This window comes from Gymnoscopelus braueri (assembly GCF_963280865.1).
Source record: "Gymnoscopelus braueri genome assembly, chromosome: 13".
NCBI classification, from domain to species: domain Eukaryota; kingdom Metazoa; phylum Chordata; class Actinopteri; order Myctophiformes; family Myctophidae; genus Gymnoscopelus; species Gymnoscopelus braueri.
This window is the reverse complement of record NC_137615.1, coordinates 39,127,570-39,134,507: the sequence shown is the minus strand read 5'-3', so window position 1 is coordinate 39,134,507 and position 6,938 is coordinate 39,127,570.

Sequence of the window (6,938 nt, the reverse complement as noted above, 5' to 3'; positions counted from 1 at the left end):
ACATGTAGCTAAAGGTGTAAATCACTGTGAACCGCCGGGCCGGCCAGGCGACCATGTTCACATACTCACACACAAATGATTTCCCCCTTCGACTGACACCTCAGTCAGCTCTGCTCTCCGAAAGGAAAAGGACAACATGTGCTCAGCATCCAGGAATTCATCTGTTTCCCCTCCATTTCTTTATTACCTTACCCATGAGAAGGCACATCGTCGCAGTTGGGTGGAAACCTTGTATGTCCAAATCTGTTCCTTTTTTGTTGTTAGTTTTTTTGTCACTACTTATGTGCAACGCTCTTGTATGATGAAGTAGATTAGAAGAAGTAGAAGAAGGCATTGATAGTGGTGGAAAAAGTACTCACATTTGTTACTTAAGTAAAAGTATCAATACTGCATTGTAGAAATACTCTGTTACAAGCCAAAGTCTGAAATTCAAAATTTACTTGAGTAAAAGTACAAAAGTATTAGTATCAAAATGTACTTAAAGTACCAAAAGTAAAAGTACAAAAATGTTTGAAAATAGCCTAGGTATAAAATAGGGCTAAAGTGGTTAATGTAAATTTCATAATCTCATAATTTCTATCCGCAGTTTTCTAATAATTGTAGTGGAGTAAAAGTACAAAATTTGCCTCTGAGATGTAGTGGAGTAGAAGTAAAAGTACTGAAAATTGGAAATACTACAGTAAAGTAAAAGTACCTCAAAATTGTACTTAAGTACAGTACTTGAGTAAATGTACTTAGTTACTTTACACCACTGATGCATTGTAATTTATAGATTGTCCAGTACCTGCCGTACAACAGTCGCTATGTTTCGACCCAGGGTGATACAGGGTTCACCTGTTGAGAAATATAAAGATTCTGTCCCAGGCTTCACCCCGAGCCTTTGCAATGACTGCATGGATTCAATGCGGGCAGCTGGCAAACGTCAAAAGCTGACAGGTCATATTTATATATTTATACTGTAGAGGGCAGAGGGTTAATTTGCAAACAGCTGATGTGCGCCCTCCTTTCCACTGCGGTGGTGTGAATTCTAAACCCCCCACTTCTAGTGCACTTAATGGACGGACGGACACGCACACACACACACACACGCACGCACGTGTGTGTGTGTGTGTTATGTCCACATAAGAGATACAATACAAGGAGGACACAAATATTACAAGGTGCTGTAAAAAATGTAAAGTCAGCAAATCATGGACAAATACCCCCACACCCTCCAGGGGTACAAATAACAGCGTCTTTGCCATATTTGGCGGCTACCGATAGTAGAAGAGATTCAACGGAATTTTGCAAGCTGTTTAGCTGCTTTTTTTGGCATCCCAAATTGTTGGAAGCCTCTTACAACCAACCTATGTACATGTGCTGCCACACAGGTCACACACACGCACACGCACGCACGCACGCACGCACGCACGCACGCACGCACGCACGCACGCACGCACGCACGCACGCACGCACGCACGCACGCACGCACGCACGCACGCACGCACGCACGCACGCACGCACGCACGCACGCACGCACGCACGCACACACACACACACACACACGCGCGCACACACACACACACACACACACACACACACACACACACACACACACACACACACACACACACACACACACACACACACACACACACACACACACCACTCTTTGATCGGCACTCCAAGCATGCTCTCAAATCCTCATATTGTTCAACGAAATAAAATCAGTCTCCCTTTGACTGCTGATACTGCTGAGCAAAAAGCACTTGCATCTCCAAGTGGGGGTTTAATTCGGTTCTTTCTCCACCAAAGCCCTACTCCCATTGTGTGGGCTTCACAGTAAGAGACCGACATGTGCGTGTTTGGGAGTGTATAACATTGACAATAGGTGGTAGATGAGAGAGAAGAGCCAGGGGTAGTGGCGATGGGGGTCCACTGTATGGGGCTTCCAGGCAGTGTTGCCAGATTCTGTGAGAGAAACAAGCAACCAGGTCTAGGAAAACCAGCCCAAAAGAAGCGACTATATGGGCCACATGTGCACTTTAACATATACATCAGCTATTTGAAAATAGCAGATCACAACGCGTCGCATCGCGACGCGTTGTGATCTGCGAGCTTGTAGATCGGCTATTTTCAAATAAAATCTTGCGGGGAAATTATAATAAGCCGATCTGGCAACCCTGCTTCCAGGGTGTGAGCGTGTATGTGAGGTTTAATGCACGTGCTGAGTGGCAGGGGGTCTGCTGGGTCTGACCCCTGTAATCCCCAGCTCCGTAATGGGGGGGGGGGTGAATCCTGTGACTCCTGCTGCCTGCTGGCTCTGTCATTGTAGCTCTGACCACTCACACTGTAAGCAGCTCTCTATTGTCACATTGTTACAACAGCAGCTCAACCTTTCTCCACGGATGAACCTCGTCTTCTGTGTAAAAGAGAGTTAAACAGTTAAGCTATACGGCGATCAGACGCCCCGGGTTTGGCTTAGGGATTGTCCCAGTTTCAAGCTGGGAGTCCCGACAGATATCCCTAAAACACAAACATGTCCAGGTTTTCAACATTCACTACCAAATTGGCACGGTTTTCACTAATCACTACAATTAAAATGATAATACTTGTTTTCAGCGCTTAAACAGACTTTTCTGCTGAAAGTTGCAGTCACTAGGTGTACTAAGCGCTAAAATAATTGTCTCCTATCCTGATGAAAAGGCCTGTGGTGTAACACAGTACAGCTGCGTGTGCATAAACTTGCATGCATAATCATGTATGAACATGAGCTGGTCAGTATCATGTCAGTATCATGTCAGTATCATGTCGGTATCATGTCGGTATCATGTCGGTATCATGTCGGTATCATGTCAGTATCATGTCAGTATCATGTCAGTATCATGTCAGTATCAGGTCAGGATCATGTCAGTATCATGTCAGTATCATGACAGTATCATGTCAGTATCAGGTCAGGATCATGTCAGTATCATGTTAGTATCATGTCAGTATCATGTCAGTATCATGTCAGTATCATGTCAGTATCAGGTCAGGATCATGTCAGTATCATGTCAGTATAATGGTCACTCAGATCATGTCAGTATCATGTCAGTATCATGTCAGTATCATGTCAGTATCATGACAGTATCATGTCAGTATCATGTCAGTATAATGGTCACTCAAATCATGTCAGTATCATGTCAGTATAATGCTCACTCAGATCATGTCAGTATCATGTCAGTACCATTTCAGTATCATGTCAGTATCATGGTCACTCAGTATCATAGTCAGTATCATGTCAGTATCATGTCAGTGTCATGGTCACTCAGTATCATGGTCAGTATATCATGTCAGTATATCATGTCAGTATAATGGTCAGTATCATGTCAGTATAATGGTCACTCAGTATCATGTCAGTATCCTGTTCAATTTTTAAGTCCTATTTTAGACTTTGGCTGTTTGAAAATAACAGATCTACAAGCTCAATTTGCCTTTTTTTATGGCAAAAGTGGCTAAGGGTCCTGTTTGGATGTTTTAAAATATGGTCACCCTTGGCTGAAACTCATCTTCTGAGAGTTAAACACTTTAAGCCCTATTGTATACTTTGTCATGCGCCGTGACTAATATTGCTGAGATTGACATAGCAGTGTCAGCTGAGCTGTGTACAGTAGTTCACTATTATTGGTATATTTTTAGGGACACCCATACATACATTTTGGGGTTTTTACATTGGATGCCATATTGTAGCATGACATTTTTTTAAATGTTTTTATATTGGACAACATAGTGTAGCATGGAATTTATTTATGGTTTGCTGACTACAGTTCAAATGTGCATATCTTTTCTTATATAATAAACATAAAGTGTTTGAAAAGAAAAATGGGTCCCGACCCACAGTGCAGTACAGTACAAAACATACAGGGGAAATACGCACAGACTATTCCTGTTCTAGATGGCTGGCCCCTTCGGCGCCATGCCATGAAAACCTGCCTTACTGTGAAAAAAACCATGTTATACTGTTGTCAAAATATTAAGAATGTCATACAATACCGAGGGGCGCCCCAGTGACTCAGAATGTAAGCGAGCATACTGTACTGTATCCCACATCAATAATGTAATAATCCATCCTGCAGCTGAACGGGGTTAAAATCTGACCGAAGCACTTTACTGCATTTCATTTTGACATATTTGCAACAAAAAAGAAAACATCATACTTTCAGTGGTGGCTTATCCAACGGGCTTGAGGTGCTGAAGCACAGGGCACCAACCTGGGGGGGGGGCACCAAACAGCGTGGGGAAAAAAAATGCGAAAAACGCCGACATTTAGAAGCAGGGCTGCTAAAGGAGCGCTACAACATTGAAACGTGCCGGTGAAGCGTCACTTTTTTTTCGCGACCAGCTAACTCCATTGGATCCTCAAACTTTCTGCTAAACCAGCTAAGTCCAGCAAAGGGGGGTGGAGTTAGCTGGTTTAGCTGACTCCAGGCTCCACCCCCTTTTGACCTCCAACCTCATTGTGAGCTTGGAGGTCCATTCAGCTGTTCTTATCAATGATGAAGAAAACCTCCTAACTCCACTTTTTTTTTTTTTTTCATTTCCTGAAAAATGAAAAACATTTGTGTATACACAGTACAATCAAAAACGAGCACACCATTCAAAGTAATAGGCGACGGAAAAGAACATTGAAGTTCAATGGAGAAGTAACGCCCTGTTCTATTCTGCTCCTCAGGCTTGGTACTCTGTCGTAAAAAACTTACTATGGTATAAAAAAAAACATACTGTACAATAACAAAAAAAAAAAAAAAATCCCCATACAATATATCTTATGACATCAAAGAAACATTAGTGAAATAACAGATATAACATTTTGAAGGCAGCTGCACCCGATTATTCTATTTACTTTTGATACATTAAAAATCAAGTAGTTTTTTGTAAATTGCTCATTTGTCTTGTGACGTGTGGTTGTGTGTTGGGATTTGCCAATTTATGTTGTAAAATCGCTTGTGTGTTTTGCAACTCCTAGCCCTGGTAGAAATCAGGCAGAAACCTCTCATTTCAATGTTTTTTTTGTAGATTTCAGGTTTCAAATAGAAACCTCGCACAAAACTGTGAGCTTGTAAATTGGCTATTTTCACTATTTTAAAATGTTTTTAGAACAATAACACAAACGAACGGTTTCGGACATACGAGGTTTCCACCTGACTGCAAACTTTATTATCAACCAGTGGTGTAAAGTAACTAAGTACATTTACTCAAGTACTGTACTTAAGTAAAATTTTGAGGTACTTTTACTTTACTGGAGTATTTCCAATTGTCGATACTTTTACTTCTCTAGCTACCACTACATCTCAGAGGCAAATTTTGTACTTTTACTCCACTACAATTATTTGAAAACTTTAGTTACTAGTTACTTTGCCGATATGGATTATTACATTATAAAACATACATTAAACACTTTAGCCCTATTTCATACCTAGGCTATTTGAAAATAGCCGATCTACAAGCTCACAACGCGTTGTGAGCTTGTAGATCTGCTATTTTCAAACATTTTAGTACTTTTACTTTTGGTACTTTGAGTACATTTTGATACCAACACTTTTGTACTTTCACTCAAGTACATTTTGAATTCCGTACTTGTACTTGTAGCAGAGTACTTCTACATTGCAGTATTGATACTTTTACTTAAGTAAAACATTTGAGTACTTTTTCCACCACCGTTATCAACCCTCTAATGAGATCAAGCCATGCGACATGTAAACACACCAGTGGGGTTTGCCTCTGTGTGCAGCACTGTCAACTGTAATCATTCAAACTCCCATTAACCACTTAAACTATATAATTACTTGACCGGAGTCCCCCCAGGGCTCTACACTAAGATCTTCTAGTATTTCACTCTACACCAAAAAAATACTCTTCGTCGAAAATAGAATAGGGAGGCTGCTAGGGTTCGTGTGGTTAAAAACTGATTGTGCTGCTGTTGCTCAGTGTGATGTTAAATCCCATTAAAAAAAGACCCACAAAAGTGAAACAGTCATTAGTGAGTGAATTGGCTTTTAGTAATTAACTCACTCCCACTGCCAGCCATTGTGCTGTTTACCGATTCACCTCTAAAGGCCTCCAGGGCCCTGAGGCAGCGAGACGTGTGCAGTGGCGGAAAAAGTACTCTGTGTTTTTTTACTTAGTAAAAGTAGCAATACCACGATGTAGAATTACTCTGTTACTAAGTAAAAGTCCTATATTAAAATGTTTACTTCAGGGCGCCCTGCTGGCCTAGCGGTCCAGGCGCATACATATGCTGATAATCCAATTTGACAGCGTGTCGCGGGTTCAAATCCCGATTTCAACGACCTTTGCTGTGTGTCACCCCCCCACCTCTCTCCCCATTTCCTGTCAGCCCACTATCCTATCAATAAAGCCCCCAAAAAATCTTTGTTTACTTCAGTTAAATTACAAGAAGTATTGGCAACACAAATCTTACAATAAATGCGGCAAGTCTTTGTATTATGTCCGTCCGACCGTCGGTCTGTAGTGCACAAATCTGGAGAACTGTCCGTCGGACCAACTTAAAAGAATGGCCGATCTATCGGATAGACTTATAAAATAGGGCGTAATTGTTTAATATGTGTTCTGTAAGTAACTTGTAATTCAAGTTTAAAAAAAAAAAGAAAAAGTGGAGTAAAAACCACAACATTTGCCTCTGAGATGTAGTGGAGTACAAGTATAAAGTATTGAAATATGAAAAGTACTCAAGTAAAGTAAAAGTACCTCAAAATTGCACTTACAGTACTTGAGTAAACACTGCTGTTTACCGTTCACCTTAAAGGCCTCAGGGGCCCTGAGGCAGAGAGACGTGTGATGTAATGGTTTGGGTTTACCTGCAGTCCTGCGGGCAGGAAGTGAGCGCGAGCCTTTAGATGATGTGTCACAGGAAAACAGGAAGTCGGGGTAAAATAAACACAACTTGTGGCCGATAGATC